The sequence below is a fragment of the Dipodomys spectabilis genome, unplaced genomic scaffold (assembly GCF_019054845.1).
Source record: "Dipodomys spectabilis isolate Male_0828 unplaced genomic scaffold, ASM1905484v1 ptg000227l, whole genome shotgun sequence".
Taxonomy (NCBI): Eukaryota; Metazoa; Chordata; class Mammalia; order Rodentia; family Heteromyidae; genus Dipodomys; species Dipodomys spectabilis.
The window spans coordinates 3,467,364-3,487,173 of record NW_024870904.1 but is presented as its reverse complement, the minus strand read 5'-3'; positions in this window follow the sequence as shown (position 1 = coordinate 3,487,173).

Sequence of the window (19,810 nt, the reverse complement as noted above, 5' to 3'; positions counted from 1 at the left end):
GCTCTCTCCAACCAAAAAGAGAGTTCGAGTTCCAACGTTTAATCTCCCCAAGAGACCAACAACAACAAAAAGACGAACACTCAGAGAAAAACCAGAGGTGGAAAATAACAAAAAAAGAAAGAGAGGAAAAGAAGAATTTCAGAACAGAGAAGAGCGAAGACCCCTCCCCCAACCTTTACTGGCCGCACGGCAGTGCGCCAAGCCGCCGGCCAGCCGGCCCGGCCGGGGCTGCCGGAGCCACAGAGACACAGGGGGCTGCTTGCAGATCACCAGGTACCGGATTGCAGAACAGTGGATCGCCAGGAACAGAGAAACCTACCAGCCGGGAGCCTCCAGGAGGATCCCACCCCACCCATCACTCTCCACCGGAGCGGAGAGGCTCCATCCCGTCAAAGCCACCCGGCACCAGCAGTGCGATGAAGGGACCTGTCGGCAGAACACCCGCCCAATCGCTATCGCAGCAACCCGGCGGGGGGCCGCCCAACCCAGCCCGCAACCACCCCAACTGAACTCGGACTGCAACAACAACTGACGACCTACAGGGTGAGTACCCAACAGGGGACAGTGAATCCCTCAAGGGAGACCAGAGCTGGAGGGAATCCCCAGACCCTGACCTAGACTCCCTACCCCAACACCCGGACCACAGGACCCACTAAAACTGGGAACTGTTCGAGAGCTCCACCAGCCGGTGGAGCACACTCTGCTGGCCAGGCCAGAGCAAGAGCGCCCCTGGAAGGGAGCTTAAGTGCCCAAGCCAGGAACAGCACCCCTGGGTCAAGACTACCAACAGTAGAAGAAATTTGAACTGTGTCCTCCAGGCTGCATAACCTAGGTGGTATATACATTAGCACAGGCCTAACGAGCGCGCTCCAGGCCGGGGCCGGAACCAGGCCTGGGGACCGGCGCCTGAACAAAGCAAAAAGGGTCAGAAGTGGGGCTGTGACTCAAATGGTAGGGTGCCAGCCTTGAGCTGAAGGGCTGAGGGACAGCACCCAAACCTAGAGTTCAAGCCCACAACCAGCCCAAAACAAACAAACAAAAACACATCAGGAGCCCATAGCAGACTCCAGTATTTGGGAGAGTGCATCCAGAGCATCTGATCTTCTCAAGAGCACCCGCAGGAGCAAACACAAGCAGTCTAGGCTGCTCAACCCTTCCAAAGGCGGGAATTGCTACAGCAAAGAGCTGAGAATCCTAAGTAAGTCAGAATAGCAGCTGGAAATAGGCTCCCAACAAAATCCAGATCAGGCACAGACTCTCTCGACCAATACAGAATCAGCAACCAAGCAAAGACAGACACACCAAAACAAGATTGAAGAGCAGTCTCCTGAACCCCCATGCGAAAATCACAGAGAAAAATCACAAGGTTTACCACTACCCAGGACAGCAAGCTCACCTCAAAAGCCAGCAGCCACGCAGGGGAGAGCCCCAGTGGGAGCAAAGCAGGAATGGAAGACAAAAACTACATCCAAGGGTTGCTGGAGGCAATGACTCAAGAAATAAAGCAAGAAATGGATCAGAAATTGAAAGAGCACAAGGATGAACTATCAAAAGATATACAGGACATCAAACAAAAGTTGGATGCAAAAATAGAAGCTGCACAAACCTCAGTAAGAAGTGAGATAAACGCCAAATTAGAGGTAATGCATACTGATCTCACCTCATTGAGAGGTGAGATCAGTACTCTGAGAACCAACATTGAATCCATAAAGGGATCCATTTCCACCATGCAAACCACAATAGAAGCCACGGTCAACAGAGTGAATGAAATGGAAGGTAGAGTGTCAGATACAGAAGACAGAATACACCAACTGGACCAAAAAGTGACAGATATGGAAAAATCACTCAAATTAAACCAAAGGGAAATTCAAGAGCAAGCAGATAATGCTAAAAAATTTAACCTTCGCATAATCGGAGTGGACGAAGGTGAGGAATTCCAGAGCAAGGGAATGCAACACCTATTTAACAAGATAGTCAATGAAAATTTTCCCCACCTCAAAAACGACCATCTTAACTACATCACAAAAGCTTATCGAACACCCAACAAGCAAGATCCCAGGAGAAACACTTCTAGGCACATTATAGTAACAATGATGGATCTGAATAATAAGGAAACAATCCTGCATGCAGCAAAAATGAAGAAGGAGCTATACTACAATGGGAAAAAAATTAGAATCACTGCAGATCTCTCCACACAAACAATGAATGCAAGAAAAGCCTGGGAAAGCACCATACGAGCCCTGAGAGCCAATAACTGCCAACCCAGACTGATATACCCGGCAAAGCTAGCATTCACATTCGATGGAGAACTGAAAACTTTTAATAGCAAAGAAAAACTAAATGAATACATAAACATTAAGCCAGCATTACAAAGAATTCTAAGAGGGGGGACACAACCTGAAGAAAGCAACCAGGAACTGGGACCTGCCCCAAACAGGCATTACTCAAAGTCTAACTGAGCAAGCACAGGAGGAAAGGAAAAAAGAAAAACTTAGGAAAACGGAATGGCAGGGACAACAATGCATCTCTCTATACTTTCTCTTAATATAAATGGGCTGAATTCGCCAATTAAAAGAAAACGAACTGAGGACTGGATCAGAAAACAAGACCCATCCATCTGTTGCCTTCAGGAGACCCACCTCTCAGCCAAACATACAAACAAACTCAGAGTGAAGGGGTGGAAAAGGATCTACCAATCAAATGCCCCCAATAAAAAAGCAGGTGTAGCTATCCTGATATCTGACAAAATAAACTTTTCATTAAAATCAGTACAGAAAGACAAGGACGGACACTACATATTAATAAAGGGAACAATCCAAGAGGAGGATATAACCATCATCAACTTATATGCCCCAAATATCGGTGCACCCAGATATGTTAAACAAATGCTCTCAAACTTACAGAATAAAATAGATCCCAATACGATAATACTAGGAGACTTTAACACGCCACTCTCACCAAAGGACAGGTCTACCAACCAGAGGATTGGCAAAGAAGCTACCGAATTAAGTGAGGCCATACTTCAAGCGGAATTAACTGACATCTACCGAGTATTTCACCCTAAAACAACACAGTACACATTCTTCTCAGCAGCTCATGGAACTTTCTCCAAAATAGACCATATCATAGTTCATGCAAGGAACTTAAGCAAATACAAAGGGATCGACATAATCCCCTGTATCCTATCTGACCACAGTGGAATCAAGCCAGCTCTCAATAACAAAGCATACCGCAGAAATTTCTCTAATACATGGAAATTGAACAGCACACTCCTTAACAAGGCCTGGGTAACAGAAGAGATCAGAGAAGAAATAAAGCATTTCCTACAACTCAATGAAAATGAAAACACCTCACAAAGAAACTTGTGGGACACAGCAAAAGCAGTCCTGAGGGGCAAATTTATTGCCCTCAGTGCCCACATCAAGAGAATGGAGACAGACCAAGTAAATAATCTCATGTTGCAACTAAAACAGCTAGAAAAACAAGAAAAAATGGGACCTAAAGCTACTAGACGAAGCCAGATAACCAAATTGAGAGCAGAGATTAACCAATTAGAAAATCAGAAAACCATAACCAAAATAAACCAACAAAAAGCTGGTTCTTTGAAAAAATAAACAAAATTGATGGCCCGTTGGCAAGATTAATTAAAAAAAGAAGAGAGGAAACCCATATTAATAGGATTAGGGATGCCACGGGAAACATCACAACACGTACCCAAGATATCCAAACAATTCTAACAGACTACTTTCAAAAGCTATACTCTCTAAAGGAAGAAAATCTGGCGGAAATGGGTGCATTTTTAGAGAAATACAAGTTACCCAAACTGAGCAAAGAAGAAGTTAACCAATTAAATAAGCCAATATCCTATAATGAGATACAGGAAGCTATCAAAAGTCTTCCAACAAAAAAAAGCCCAGGACCAGATGGATTCACAGCAGAATTCTATAAGACCTTTAAAGAAGAACTAATACCCATACTCCTCAAGCTCTTCAGAGAAACAGAGAAGGAGGGAGCTATCCCAAACTCATTCTACGAAGCCAATATCACACTCATCCCCAAACCAGGCAAAGACCCAACCAAAAAGGAGAATTACAGGCCAATCTCCTTGATGAACACAGATGCAAAGATCCTTAACAAGATTCTAGCTAACAGAATCCAGAAACACATTAAAAAAATAATACACTATGATCAGGTAGGCTTCATCCCAGAGACACAGGGATGGTTTAACATACGTAAGTCAATAAATGTAATCCAGCATATCAACAGAGCCAAGGTCAAGAATCACATGATTATCGCCACAGATGCAGAAAAGGCCTTTGATAAAATTCAACATTCATTCATGCTAAAAGCTCTGGAGAAAATAGGAATAGAAGGAACATTTCTAAAAACAATAAAAGCCATTTATGACAGACCAATAGCCAATATTATACTTAATGGGGAAAAGCTACAACCAATCCTCCTAAAAACAGGAACAAGGCAAGGATGTCCACTGTCTCCACTCCTCTTCAACATAGTCCTAGAACCCTTAGCCAGGGCAATAAGGCAAGAAAAAGACATTAAAGGGATCCGCATAGGGAAAGAAGAAGTGAAACTATCCCTTTTTGCAGACGACATGATACTATACCTCCACGATCCCAAAAACTCCATCCCCAAACTTTTAGAAATCATAAGTCACTTCGGCAAAATAGCAGGATACAAAATAAACCCACAAAAATCAGTTGCCTTCCTATACACTGATAACGCACAGGAAGAGAGGGAAATAAAGGGAGCAACCCCATTCACAATAACCTCCCAAAAAATAAAATATTTAGGAATTAACCTAACCAAAGATGTAAAAGAACTATTTAATGAGAACTATAAAAAGTTAAAGAAAGAAATTGCAGAAGACACTAGGAAATGGAAAGACCTCCCATGCTCCTGGATAGGCCGACTTAATATAGTAAAGATGGTGATACTTCCAAAACTAATATACAAATTCAATGCAATTCCTATTAAAATGACGTACATCACTGAAATACAGAAAACAGTCCAAAAATTTATATGGAACAACAAAAGACCTAGAATAGCCAAAACAATTCTAGGGGATAAAGACAATATGGGAGGGCTATCCATGCCGAACTTCAAACTCTACTACAGAGCTATAATCACAAAGACAGCATGGTACTGGCACAAAAACAGACCCGAAGACCAATGGAACAGAATAGAAGATCCAGATATAAATCCACAGGCCTACAGCCAGCTGATATTCGACAAAGGAGCCAAAGACATACAATGGAAGAAACACAGCCTCTTCAACCGCTGGTGCTGGGAAAACTGGGCAGCCACATGCAGAAAACTAAAAGTGGACCCCAGCTTATCACCATGCACCAACATCAACTCAAAATGGATTAAAGACCTTAACATTAAACCTGAATCTCTGAAACTACTGCAGGACAGAGTAGGAGAGACACTTGAACTAATAGGCACAGGAAGGAACTTCCTGAACAGAGTCCCAGGGTCACAACAAGTTGGAGAGAGACTCGACAAATGGGACTACCTTAAAATAAAAAGCTTCTGCACAGCTAAATCTATCGCAACTAAGCTAGAAAGACAACCAACTAATTGGGAAAAAATATTTACCAGCAATATATCAGACAAGGGGTTAACATCCTGTATATACAGGGAACTCAAGAAACTAATCCCTCCCAAACCTAACAAACCAATTACTAAATGGGCAAGGGAACTAAAGAGGGACTTCTCAAATGAAGAAATAAAAATGGCAAAGAAACACATGAGGAAATGTTCATCATCCCTGGTGGTGAAGGAAATGCAAATAAAGACAACCCTGAGATACCACCTTACCCCAGTCAGAATGTCCCACATCCACAAATCAGCCAACGACAAATGCTGGAGGGGATGTGGAGAAAGAGGAACCCTGTTACACTGCTGGTGGGAATGTACACTTATACAACCACTTTGGAAAGCAGTCTGGAGGGTCCTTAGAAAGCTAAAGATTGACCTCACTTACGACCCAGTCATACCACTTCTAGGCATCTACCCTGAACAACAGGAACCAATATACAAGGACACGTGCACCTCCATGTTTATTGCAGCACTGTTCGCAATAGCCAGGATATGGAAACAACCTAGATGCCCCACCACAGATGAATGGATCCAAAAATTGTGGTATCTATACACAATGGAATATTATGCAGCCATTAGAAATGACAAAATAATGGCATTTGCAGGGAAATGGATGGAGCTAGAAGGAATCATGTTGAGCGAGGTAAGACAAGAACGAAGAGACAAACGGTACATGGTCTCCCTGATAAGTGGATGCTAAATCCAAAAGGTTAGGTGATACGATAAAACTAACAGGACTTAAGAAACAAAGAACTCCCTCTCATCTGGTTGAACCACTACTAAATATCCCCATGCTGCTGATCACAAATATGGTATATAACATGTGAACACTGTTATATATTACAGACTGTGGTAGACAATTTGCTCCAGGGAAGTTAGAATGAACTTGTGACTTTGAAATTATGTAATCATTTAATCACAATCAAAAAAAAAAAAAAAAAGAACCTCAGGGAAGGGAGGGAGGGAGGGGATGGTAGGGGGAAAACAATGGAGGGGGGTAACAATGTTCAAGAGGAAGTGTACTCATAACCTCACTCATGTAACTGTAACCCTCTGTATAGTAGCTTTACAATAAAAAAAATATATAAATAAAAATAAAAATAACCAGCACAAACAAAGACAGAGAAGAGCTGAAAGACAGAAAAAGAACAGCTAAAAAGAAAATAACATCTTTTCTAAAACGCTAATGGTACAAACAAAGATAACTCGAGAGCAATTATTTAATCATGCTTGGCCTCCCAAGTGTTAGGAGAGGAGAAAGGTAAGGGAATATGATAGAGGAGATGAAGTTGTTCAAAGTATACTGTGTGCACATAGGGAAATATCACCATAAAATCTCATGCTACAAATGTATGTTGACTCAAAAAAAATAAGAAGTGAAAGTGGAAGAAATATAGATAAAACACGATTGGCGGCTGGGAAGGGATGTGAGGGATAAACAAAGGAGGAGGCAGCAATGCTTGATAAGAAATGTACTCATTATCTTGCCCATGTAATTGTAACCCCTCTGTACAGTATGTTCACAAAAAATAAAAATAAAAAAAAAACAAACAAAAAAAAAGACATGTAGAACCCATACACTGGAGGATTGCATATCAGGCATGAAAGTTTCCTTCCCAATCATCTAAAGGATCCTCAAATATCACAATAAACCTTTAAGAGAGAGACCTAAGATCTTAGATATGAGGGAGGGGGACAAAAGATTTATTCCACAGTCTAATGGATAAGACCTGGGAAGACAAGTTTGAGGTCCCCAGGGTGTGTAACCTAGAGTTACTGAGAGGAACTTTAAGGATCAGAGAAGAAGAAGGAATTCAAAAAAATAGATCATGGAAAACAGAAAGACAAAAAATTTGCGGTCTCTTACTCAGAAGGAACAGCTCAGAGTTCATCTTTGAATACCCACATGAGAGAAATTTTTTTTTTCTTTTGTTGATTGTGGGGCTTGAATCCTGGGCCTGGGTGCTGTCCCTGAGCTCTTCAGCTCAAGGCAAACTCTACCACTTGAGCCACAGCGCCACTTGCGGTTTTCTGAGGTTAATTGGAGATAAGATCTCACAGACTTTCCTAACCAGGCTGGCTTTGAACTGTGATCTTCAGATTTTAGCCTCCTGAATGGCTAGGATTACATGTTTGAGCCACCAGCGCCTGGCACTATAAGATAATTTTAAAGGAGTGTTTATGCTTTATTGACTTCAATTCTCAAAATGAATTACCTAAGTGAAATAAGCAGATTGTGACAAAATGGATAACACTAGTTAAAACTTCAGTGTATGTAACATCTGCCAATCATACAACATTGAGAAAGATACATTCCTCGTTTCATCTGTAATTTTTCTTAAAAGGCCAAAGATCCCTAACCAACACTTCCTGAATTCCAGGAAGAACCAACATGTTAGTGCTAGTTTCAGCAAATCCATAGATAGGACATTTAGGATAAATTTGAGAGATCATGTACTACTAGAAAAGATACTGGGAAGAGGCTAAATAACTGAGTGAGAATAGGATTAGTGATTAGTACGTAGACAGATACTTTGAGTTGTGACAGTTATCTCTCCACCCCAAACCACAGCCTCATGTGCCCTTTGATAAGTAAGCTGTAGCTTGTTCCAGAGACTGCCTCCCTTTCCCTTCTGAAAGTTGGTCTAAATTTTACAACAGCACCAAGTGATTGAGAAAGTTGGAGGAAAGAGTACCACATGAATCTTGTGCTCTGGGAAGTAGAGCCAATTATTGCTTAAGGCAAGGAAAGCTAAAATCATCTTCCCTTTCCTGTGCTTTTTTGCCACTGCTCTTCAGGGCTTGTCATAGTTGATAAGGTCTGTCTTTTTAGGAGTGAGATTCCTATTAATAGGGTGCTCTCCTTCAAACATTGCTAGGCTTCATTCCTAAAACTACACAACCAGCAAACACTACTTCAATAACTCATGTAGAACTGTCTCTAGAAACAAGGTCATGTACAAACATGTGTGAACTCAAGCCAGTAGTTCTAATTAGGCCAACAGGGCACAGGAGTAGAGCAGAGACACCTGTGGGAGAAACAAACAGAACCCCAAAATAAAATTGCAATATAGAGGACTGAAGGCAGACACATATTTCACAATTTCACTAGAATTTCTGCACTCTTGTTACATAAGGGCAGCATGAATAAAGTCGCATGGTTGTTAATAAGCAGAATCTCTAAATCATGGAGCATAAAAGCACAGCTCCTGGCTCTCCTAGTCTAGAGAAACACCCAACTTGCTCTTGGAGATCCAAGAAGAAATATTCTGGCATCTGGAGGAATACCAGCTAATGACAGTACAAACATATGAACCCCAAACCAATCATCAACCCAAGAGTGGAGGGACATGTGGTGAAATAGACGTTGGTCCTTCACCCAGCTAGCCATTTGTACCTGAAATCAGTTCAAAACCTGAGATTCGTTCAAGTTAGAGCTGTTAAGGTCCACTGAAGAGAGGCTGGGTATGGTCTCAGAGCCCAAACCTATGGAATGTAAAATTGTACTTCCGAGCACCTCCAGCAGCAAGACAAAGGGAAAACTGGAATTTGCAGACTGAAAACACCAACCATGGGTAGATAGATGCAAGTGCAAAGGGATCTTTCCTGCCTTCTCCCCCCATACTTTTGAAGGTTCTGTGCTCCAACGCAAACTACAACTCCCACAATGCACTGCATCATCCTGGGGGAAGTGGTTTTTTACAGGATTTCCACCAGTGCCAAACCCTCTATCCCAGGAGTATATGGATGCGTGGGGACCTTCCTCTCCCAGCGGGATCTAAGGTGATTCTTCTTGAAGATCACTGTTTGCTTCCTGAAACAGTGTAAGACCAAGTGGGAAATGGAAATGTATTGAGAACACTAGACAAGTTGACTTTTTCTTTCTTAATTCTAATAATGTAGCTGAGGTTATGAGACAATGTTTTTGTTTTTATTTTTGTTCAAAACCTACGTTCTGCTGAAGGTAAATTTTATCTGTTTTGCCTTCAAGATTTGAGTATCTCCCCTCTCACTTTAAAAAGGTATTCAGAGCCACTGATTCCTGGATCATTTCCCACTGCTCTAATGTATGCACTGGAATAAAATAGATTCTTAGGTAGATATACTGCATAAACCTGTGTCAATTTAGATTTCTCAAAATCTAACAACTACTTTCCCAGAAACTCCCAAATTCCATCTATGAAACCTTAAGGCAATTTTGCTTGTTTCTGAATTTTGCTTTCTCTTGTGTTTTTTTCTTTTTTTCTTTTTGCTGTTGGGCCAGTGGCTTGAACTCAAAGCTTGGGCACTGTTTTGAGTGTTTGCTGTGCCCCCCCTGCCTTTTGCTTAATATTTCTTCAGTGAATTGGTGAAAAGTTTCCTCACAGGGGTTTCTCAGACATGGTGCATCAACCTCCATTGCTCTTCAAAGAAATGGTGGTGTGGGGGTATCAGGAGTGAAGTTAAGGGTAAGTCTATGCTAATGTGAAGCTTGATCACTTGCCCCAAACCAGTCTGTTTTTGTCTTTCTGTTTTCCATGCTCTATTTTTTTAAATTCCTTCCTCTTCTCTGATCCTTAAAGTTCCTCTCAGTAACTCTAGGTTACACACCCTGGGACCTCAAACTTGTCTTCCCAGTTCTTATCCATTAGACTGTGGAATAAATTTTTTGTCCCACTCCCTCATATCTAAGATCTTATGTGTCTCTCTTAAAGGTTTATTGTGATATTTGATGATCCTTTAGATGTTTGGGAAGGAAACTTTCATGCCTGATATGCAATCCTCCAGTGTATGGATTCTACATGCCTTTTTGAGATTGTACGTCATATTTTTTTTTGGGCGGTCCGGTCGTGGGGCCTGAACTCTGAGCCTGGGTGCTGTCCCTCAGCTCTTCAGCTCAAGGCTAGCACTCTACCACTTGAGCCACAGCGCCACTTCCAGCTTTTTTTCTTTTTGCTTATGTAGTGCTGAGGAATGGAACCCAGGGCCTCATGCATGCAAGGCAAGCGCTCTACCACTGAGCCACCTTCCCAGCCCCTGTACGTCATATTTGGATGCATAGACTTCAACTTGAGAGCACCTATGATAATATAAAGGAAAAGAATAAGAATTTCTTTCTGTAAAAGTAAATTCTTCACAGGCAAGGAGATTAAGGATCAAAGCTGGGGTGCTTCCAAGACTAGCAGTGTAGTGTAGTTTTCATTGTTCCGGGTTACATTTATGATACATTTCTTATTTTTCTTCTCTTTTTCTTTTTCTATTTTTAACTTGCCAATCCTGGGGCTTGAACTCAGGGCCTAGGTACGGTCCACAAACTTCTTTTGCTCAAGGCTAGCACCCTACTTCTTGGACCATAGTCCTTCTTTACGTGTTTTCTGTTTATGTGGTACTTGAGGAATTGAACCAGGGCTTTATGCATGCTAGGCAAGCACTCTACAACTAAGCCATATTCCCAGCCCATCAGTTTATTTTTAAGTGTATTATTTTTCATAGTAGTATAAATAAATTGACCCCATTATTTAAAAAAATGTTCATTGTTCACATATATATGAATCTATTTTTATACAAATATTATATCCTGTTACATTGAACTCAGTTATTGACTATAATAATTTTTAGTGAACTCTTGTGATTTTCTTTCTTTTTTGCCAGTTCTGGGGCTTGAACTCAGGGGCTGGGCACTGTCTCTGAGCTTCTTTTGCTCAAGGTTAGCACTCTACCGCTTGAGCAACAGCACCACTTCCAGCTTTTTCTGTGTATGTGGTACTGAGGAATGGAACCCAGGGCTTCATGAATGCCAGACAAGCATTCTACCACTAAGCCACATTCCCAGCCCATTCGTGATTTTCTAAATAAATGATAACATTAGCTTTGGGGGAAAAATGGCTGTTGCCTGGAATCCTAGCTACTCAGCAGTCTGACTTCTGAGGTTTGAGTTAGAAGCCAGTCTGGAAGTATATGAGATTCTTATCTCCAATTATCCATTAAAAACAAGTAGTGTAGCTGCAGCTCAAGTGGTAGAGCTCTAGCCTTGAGTGAACAGCTCTGGGACAGCACACACTCCCTGATTTCAAGCCCCAGGATGGCACAAACCTAAAGTTAATGTAATCTGCACAAAAGATAATTACACTTCTCCCTATCTACACAGATAACTTACAGCTCTATTGTCAAATTGACCTTGCTAGCAACTCCAATGTAGTTCAACTTAAAAGTGGTGAGTCATTATATTTACCTTGTAGCTGATGTGGTTTCCCTATTAAGTAGTATATTGGCTATCAACTTTTCTTTTTTAAAAACAAGTATTTTTATTAATAAATTTTAGTTTTACAGGGAATTTTCATGGTGACATTTTAATACAAGAATACAATTTACGGGCTGGGAAGGTGGCTCAGTGGTAGAGCGCTTGCCTTGCATGCATGAGGCCTTGGGTTCCATTCCTCAGCACCACATAAGCAAAAAGAAAAAAAGCCGGAAGTAGCACTGTGGCTCAAGTGTTAGAGCGCTAGCCTTGAGCTGAAGAGCTGAGGGACAGTGCCCAGGCTCCGAGTTCAGGCCCCACGACTGGACCCCCCCCCCAAAAAAAAATAAATAATACAGTTTACTTCATCAAACTCAATCATTCTTCCTCATCCCCTCTCCTTCCTAAAATGATTTCAACAGATTCCACTGGTCTATGTTTATAAATGCTTATGTAGTACTTTGACAGAAGGAAATAAACATAGCCAATATTAATTGTTTTTTTGTTTTTTTTGGGGGGTCCAGTTGTGGGGCCTGAACTCTGGGCCTGGGCAGTCCCTCAGCTCTTCAGCTCAAGGCTAGCGCTCTACCACTTGAGCCACAGCGCCACTTCCGGCTCTTTTCTTTTTGCTTATGTGGTGCTGAGGAATCGAACCCAGGGCCTCATGCATGCAAGGCAAGTGCTCTACCACTGAGCCACCTTCCCAGCCCAATATTGTTTGAACATATGAGAACAAAACAATGAAATGTATCGAAACTATTTTACAACATGATGAAGGGAAGGTGACTTAGGGGTGATACTGAATATCATACATTTTACACATGAATGCAAATGTCACAATGAAATCCTAAGTATGTAACTAATGTATATACTTTCTATTGTTTCTCTTGGCATTGCCCTTGTGGTTTTTTCTTCGCCTTCAAGGCTTGCTCTCCACCACTGGAATAATACCATTTTGATTCGTTTATAGGAGATTCGAATGCCATGGATTTTCCAGAGTGGCTATAATCCTGATCCTCAGATCTCAACTTCTTGAGGAGCTAGAATTACAGACGTATGGGTATGTATACAGTTTTTATATGCACATTTTACATTCAGCCACTCTCACCATTTTCCCTACCTCTGCCACTGGGCTCATCTTCCAACAGAGACTGTATTTCCTGCATGTCATTATTATTTTTAGTGCTTTGAAACCTTTGTTAAATCTGATATCTGGCTTCTCACACAACAACTACCTTTCCCCCTGGTCGTCTCTGCATCTCTAATAATTACTGTCTCTGCATATCTAATAATTTTTTTTAAAAATTGCACATTTAAAATGACATAGTGTAGCAACTGTGCACAGGACTTGTTTATTTCTCTGCTTACTGAAAGACTATTTGGGAGAATTCTGCTTTTCCACAATGCTATTCCAAGGGTGGAGCATGCACACAGGCTCTTCAGGGTTTGCCTAGCAAGCTGCTACTTCTATTGCCCTTACCACACTGAGAAGTTCCACTAATACTGATGGTTGTTTTGCTAGTGAAAGGAAAATGGGGATTAGGATGATGAGAGATACCTGTTGCCATTCCTGGCATGCAGACATCCCTACTCTTATAGCCATGGGGGAGGACATGCCTCTGTGCCTTTCTCCCTGCTCTGTGAAGTTTCTGTATCTTGGAGCGCGAGTATATAAGTGGCTAGTTATGTGGCAAAAATGATATTCTTTTTTGTTTTAAATTATATTCTTTTTTTGGGGGGGGGGGTCCGGTCATGGGGCTTGAACTCTGGGCCTGGGCACTGTCCCTCAGCTCTTCAGCTCAAGGCTAGCGCTCTACCACTTGAGCCACAGCATCACTTCGGCTTTTTTCTTTTTGCTTATGTGGTGCTGAGGAATTGAACCCAGGGCCTCAGGCATGCAAGGCAAGCGCTCTACCACTGAGCCACCTTCCCAGACCTTAAATTATATTCTTTAAACACCAAAAAAGCTCTTGAGAAACTTAGAAGTTCTTACAAAGTTTTGTGTTTTTTTGTGTTTTTTTTTTGGGAGGGGAGGTCTGATCGTGGGGCCTGAACTCTGGGCCTGGGCGCTGTCCCTCAGCTCTTCAGCTCAAGGCTAGTATTCTACCACTTGAGCCACAGCACCACTTCCAGCTTTTTTCTTTTTGCTTATGTGGTGCTCAGGAATCGAACCCAGGGCCTCAGGCATGCAAAGCAAACGCTTTACCACTGAGCCACCTTCCCAGCCCCAATTTTTTTTTTTGATTTTTTTTTTTATTGTGAAAATACTGTACAGAGGGATTACAATTACTTGGGCAAGATAATGAATACATTTCTTATCAAGTATTGTAGCCTCCTCCTTTGTTTCCCCTTCCCATCCGATCCACCCCCCCACCCCCACACCAAAGTTGTAAAGTTCGTTTTTGACATAAGGATTTGTACATCTCATTGTTGCAATGGGTCCACCTGTATCCCTATTTAAATGATTTGTTTTTCCCCTTCCCCTCCACAAATTATACCGACATGAAATACATTGAAAGCAGGGGTTATACTGTGGGGGAGGGACAGACAAAGCAACAAAGAAATAATCTTATAAATGCGTTAGAAACAATCGAATGAAAGAAAAAAAAAACATTTGAATACATATCTTAGGGTTCATTTCCCTAACATCAACTTATCTGACCTTTTCTGCTTGACTCAGACATATAGTAGATATTGCAAATAAGGGGAACCATGGGACCTATGTTTCTCTGGGCCTGGCTTACTTCACTTAATATAATTTTTTCCAAGCCTTTCCATTTCCTAACAAATGGGACAATGTCATTCTTTCTGATGGAGGCATAGAATTCCATTGTGTATATATACCACATTTTCTTGATCCATTCATCTACTGAAGGGCATCTGGGTGGTTCCATATCTTAGCTATAGTAAATAATGCTGCAATAAACATAGTCGTGCTGGTAGCTTTAGTGTGGTCTTGTTTGTGAACATTTGGGTAAATGCCCAAAAGTGGGATTGCTGGGTCATAGGGGAGCTCTATGTGGAGTCTTTTGAGGAACCTGCATACTGGTTTCCAAAGTGGTTGAACAAGTTTCCACTCCCACCAACAATGCAGTAGGGTTCCCTTCTGTCCACATCCCCTCCAGCATCTGTTGTTATTAGAGTTATTGATTTTAGCCATTCTAACTGGAGAGAGGTGGTATCTCAATGTTGTTATGATTTGCATTTATTGTAAAGAATATATATATAGAGGAGATATAATTATATAAATAAGGTAATAAGTTACATTTCTTTATAAACAGTGTAACTCACTCCCTCATATTCTTTCACTTCTCCCCCAATCCTCTTCCCGTGTGTACACTTCATTTTCAACATGGTATCTAGTGAGTATAACTTACATTGGTTCACCCATTGTCCCAACATATATGTGACTTTCCTTATCTTCAAAAGACAAAGAGTACAGAAATCAAAAAGCAGTAATGAGGGAATATACCAAAGGGGAAAAAAGAAGATATAAGAAATAATTGCAAACAGTGTGATTTTAAAAAAGCCCTATTTCCATTTTTTGGAGTTCATTTTGATAAGCATCATTTTAGATGGCTATATGCACATAGCTATTGTGATCCTCTGCCAAGAATATCTTTGACATTTTACAAGTGAGGGAAACCATGAACCCTTTATTTGGGTCTGGCTTCCCTTAGTATAATTTTTTTTAATTTTTTCCATTTCCTTATGATTGGGGCAGTGTCATATTTTCTGATGCAAGCCTAGAATTCCAGTGTGTTAATCACATTTTCTTAGTCCGTTCATCTACTGAGCAGCATCTAGGTTGATTCCATATCTTAGCTGTGATCAGTAACTCTGCAATGAATGTGGTTGTGCTAGTAACTTTCGTGGGGTCTTGTTTGTGGATATTTGGTAAATACCCAAGAGTGGGATTGCTGCTGGGTCATAGTGGAGCTCAATGTTTATTCTCTTGAGGAAACTCCATCCTGCTTTCTAGAGTAGTTGAACAAGTTTACATTCCCACCAACAATGTAGTAGTGTTCCCTTTTGTCCACATGCCAGCTAGCATCTGTTATTATTTTAGATATGAGGTCCTTGTCTGTTGTATAGCTAGTAAGATCAGATACCCTAAAAATCTCACAGGAAGGGTTGGGGGAAGTATACATCTCCTTGGCACAGGTTGAAACTTCTTAAGATCCAGAAATACAACAAATTAAAGATTGAATAATTGGGATTGCATTAAACTGCAGTTTCTGCATGGAAAAGGACATAAATAGCAAAATAACTAGATAGCCCATGCACTGGAAGAAGATATTATTATTATTATTATTATTATTATTATTATTATTATTATTATTATTATTATTATTGTGTGGGTTGTGGGGCCTGAACTCCAGGTCTGGGCATTGTCCCTCACCTCTTCAGCTCAAGGAAAGTGCTTTACTGCTTGAGCCACAGTGCCACATCCAGGTTTTTTTTTTTCTGGTGGTTTATTGGAGATGAGAGTCTCAGGGACTTGCCTTCCTGGGCTGGCTTTGAGCCTCAATCCTCAGGTCTCAGCCTCCTGAGTAGCTAGGATTATAGGCGTGAGCTACTGGAACCCAGCTTGGGAGAAGATCTTTAATAGAAGATCTTTATAGACAAGAGTCTCAGATGCCCATTTTTACCTGCTGTTCTCTGCACTGACTGTTCAGGTATCTTCTCTTATCCTAACTCAGAGACTTGAGCTGGTATAGAGCACTTGGGTTTCTGTTTTAGCTCATTTGACATCCCTTATTCATGTTTGATCTGGCCTATTTTAAGCACAGCTACTTATAATTGAAGGACATAATGTCTCAGCATTTGCTTTATTATCACCATCCATTGCTGACAGTTCCATTAGAAGTGTGGTGGGTTTTTTTTTTCTCTCCTAGTTTATTTCTTTTACATCTTTCTACATTTAAAACATACATTGAAAAAACACTTAACAATACATGAAATGATAGTTCTGCAAAGTCATCTCCTGGTGGGTGCTCTCGGTTCCCTGGATGTAAAGTTTACTTTGTAAGCAGACAACTGTGAGCCAATATACAGGTTTAGTTAGCTTCACTGTAGTTTACATCACTGTCTAATGACCTCTGTTGCTGCACTTTTTCATTTTGTTTCCCTGGAGTTCAATAGCTTTCCCAACCCTCCACAAGATATACATATGAGTGCACCACACATATGTAAAAGCATTTGTTTTTAGTTAAAAGGTGAAGTAAGAAAGTGACTGCCTTTAATATTTCATAAGTTGCAGTGTTAGCATACATTTCTTCCAGATCTGTTCTAATTTCCCTGTGTATATTTCACTGATTATTAGACATATATTATTTAAGTGTAATGTGTTTATGACTTATAGTTTTATATATTGATTTCCAGAAAATGTTTCTTGAGATTTGCTCTCAGTGTTTCAATCCTGGTAAATGCAACACCACAAAATAGCATTTAGGTTCAAATAATGCCATCGATGTGTGTGTTCCTGCAGACTTTTTGTCTGTTTTTTCCTGTCAGTTAGCAGGAGTAGTATTACTTTTTCAAGAGAAATGATAGTTTAACATAATTATAATTCTATAGTTTTTTGGGGAGGGGGAGGGAGTCTTTGTACACTGTCCCTGAGCTTCTTTTGCTCAAGTATAGCACTCTAACACTTGAGCCACAGTGCTATTTCCAGGTTTGTTTGTTTTTTGTTTAGGTGGTACTGAAGAATCAAAACCAGGGCTTCATGCATGCTAAGCAACCAACTCTACTCATAAGCCACATTCCAAACCCTATATCTATTGCCCTTTTAAATTTTTTTGGTAGAATTAATTCAACTCAGGCCTTCGTATTTGCCAAGCAAGTAAAATATTAATTGATCCATATGCTCGGTCCATATATTTTTAATACAATTGTGTTTATATATGATATTTTATGCATTATGACTCATAAATATGGTGCTATAAGTTTTTCTTTCATAAATCATTTTAGAGAGTATACAAAGTATATGTTCTATACATTTTTTACTTACCTACATATTTACCATTTTAATAACCTTGTCCTGTGTGTATATCTATCTTAGTGGGAGAGCCCAAAAATTCAAGCTGTGGGACCCTGAAAAGATTGGGAGTTTGGAATGCTTTCTCCCAGTACACTCTTGCAACACTGTGAGTTTCCTAGAAAGATCAATCAGTCCTGGCTTAAGAGAACACAGATTCCACACTAAACTGTATGGGAGGCTATGGGTAGACTTAGGTTTATGCAAATTGTAGGCTATTTACTGTTTAGCCCTCTTTCTCAGAATAAGAATGTCACATGTTGAAATTTATACCTTACTTCCTTGCACAAGCCCAATAAAAATTTTGGTTAATGGAACCTTGGGATCTGTTGTAGAAGGCTGCAGAAGGCTACAGATTCCTTGGTACCCCAAACCTCAGGGTCTGGTCTCCATTATTGTGTTGCTCCTGGTCCCAGTTGACTAAGGAGCAGAAGGTGAGTTGCAATAATTGGCATCTTTTTGTTATTTTCTTGAAGTATAATTTCTTGTAACACTCTTAAAATGCAAATGTGTTATTAATGAATTATCTTTCTCTGAAAATATATTCAATCTACATTTTTAGAAGAGTTGCTTTGCCTAATGGGTTGTGAATTGAAAGTTATTTTCTTTCAAATTTTACAGATATATTTCCTTTTGGTGTTTTACTCAGTATTCACTTCTGGTATTGTCAAACATGGCTGGATTGGATAGTATTGTTGGCCATTCTTCATCTGTAATGGGGGTCAAAATGGGAGTAAAAATGTCCCTTTTTAGCCTCTGCACAACAAATTAGTACTATATTTCAGTCTAACATAAAATTTCCTTCTATATTTTTAGATCACATCCCCCTTTATAATTTTTTTCTCTATCCTGCTTGAGGTAGTCATATTTCACATGTTTTGTTATCATAAATGTTACTTAAGCCTTTATCCATTTGCCTCCATCCTTCCATGAAGGCCTATTAAAATCTGGTCAAGAAATATTTTATTCCTCTACCCACCCATATTGTGTATAGTAGGATGTAAGCAGTGTTCACAAAAGTTTATGCTAGCAGTTCCTTTTTACATAGGAAGAGAGTATCAGTGTTTCTATGACCACAGTCTCCAGAAATTTAATAACAAAAATGGTTAACAAGGATATTTTTATGTGGAAAATAAGTCAAATCATATAAGAGCCAAATCATCACCTCCTTTCTTGAGTACTGTTACTTACTTTAATATTCACCTGGTCACTGTGCTTTTTGTAGATCTACTAATGTGGTATGTATTTCATATGATGTCCTGAATATGTTCTAATCGCTGTGAGAGCACTTTTTTTGGGGGTGGGGGGAATCCAGTCGTGGGGCCTGAACTCTGGGCCTGGGCGCTGTCCTTCAGCTCTTCAGCTCAAGGCTAGCACTCTACTACTTGAGCCACAGCGCCACTTCTGGCTTTTTTTTTCTGCTTATGTGGTGCTGAGGAATTGAACCCAGGGCCTCATGCACACAAGGCAAGTGCTCTACCACTGAGCCACCTTCCCAGCCCCGTGAAAGCACTTTTTAATAGAAGATCTAAATAGGATTTTCAGTGAAGCTCAACATGAAAATGCAGGAAAAATTATTCATTGTTACCCTGATATATAGTAAATTTTATCAAAATAAGCTAAACATACTCTTTCAGACACCTACTTAGTCTTACTGATGTCATGCCAGATTGCAAGTGCTTTAGAATTGTTATATTATCTCTATTGCTAGCACCAGAAATATATACTGATGTATTAGGGAAACTTTGTATTAGTAATTACCAAGTTAGTATAGTGGCAATTATTTCTACTTTGATTTTTCTTTCTTTCACTGAGTAGACAACATTGCAAGCTCCAAATATTTTATGTAAGAGAAGAGCATCATCCCAGCCCCTTTTCTGAGCATTTTAGTCAAAATGTTGAGAGTCCAAATAAGCTACAATATTTGGAAA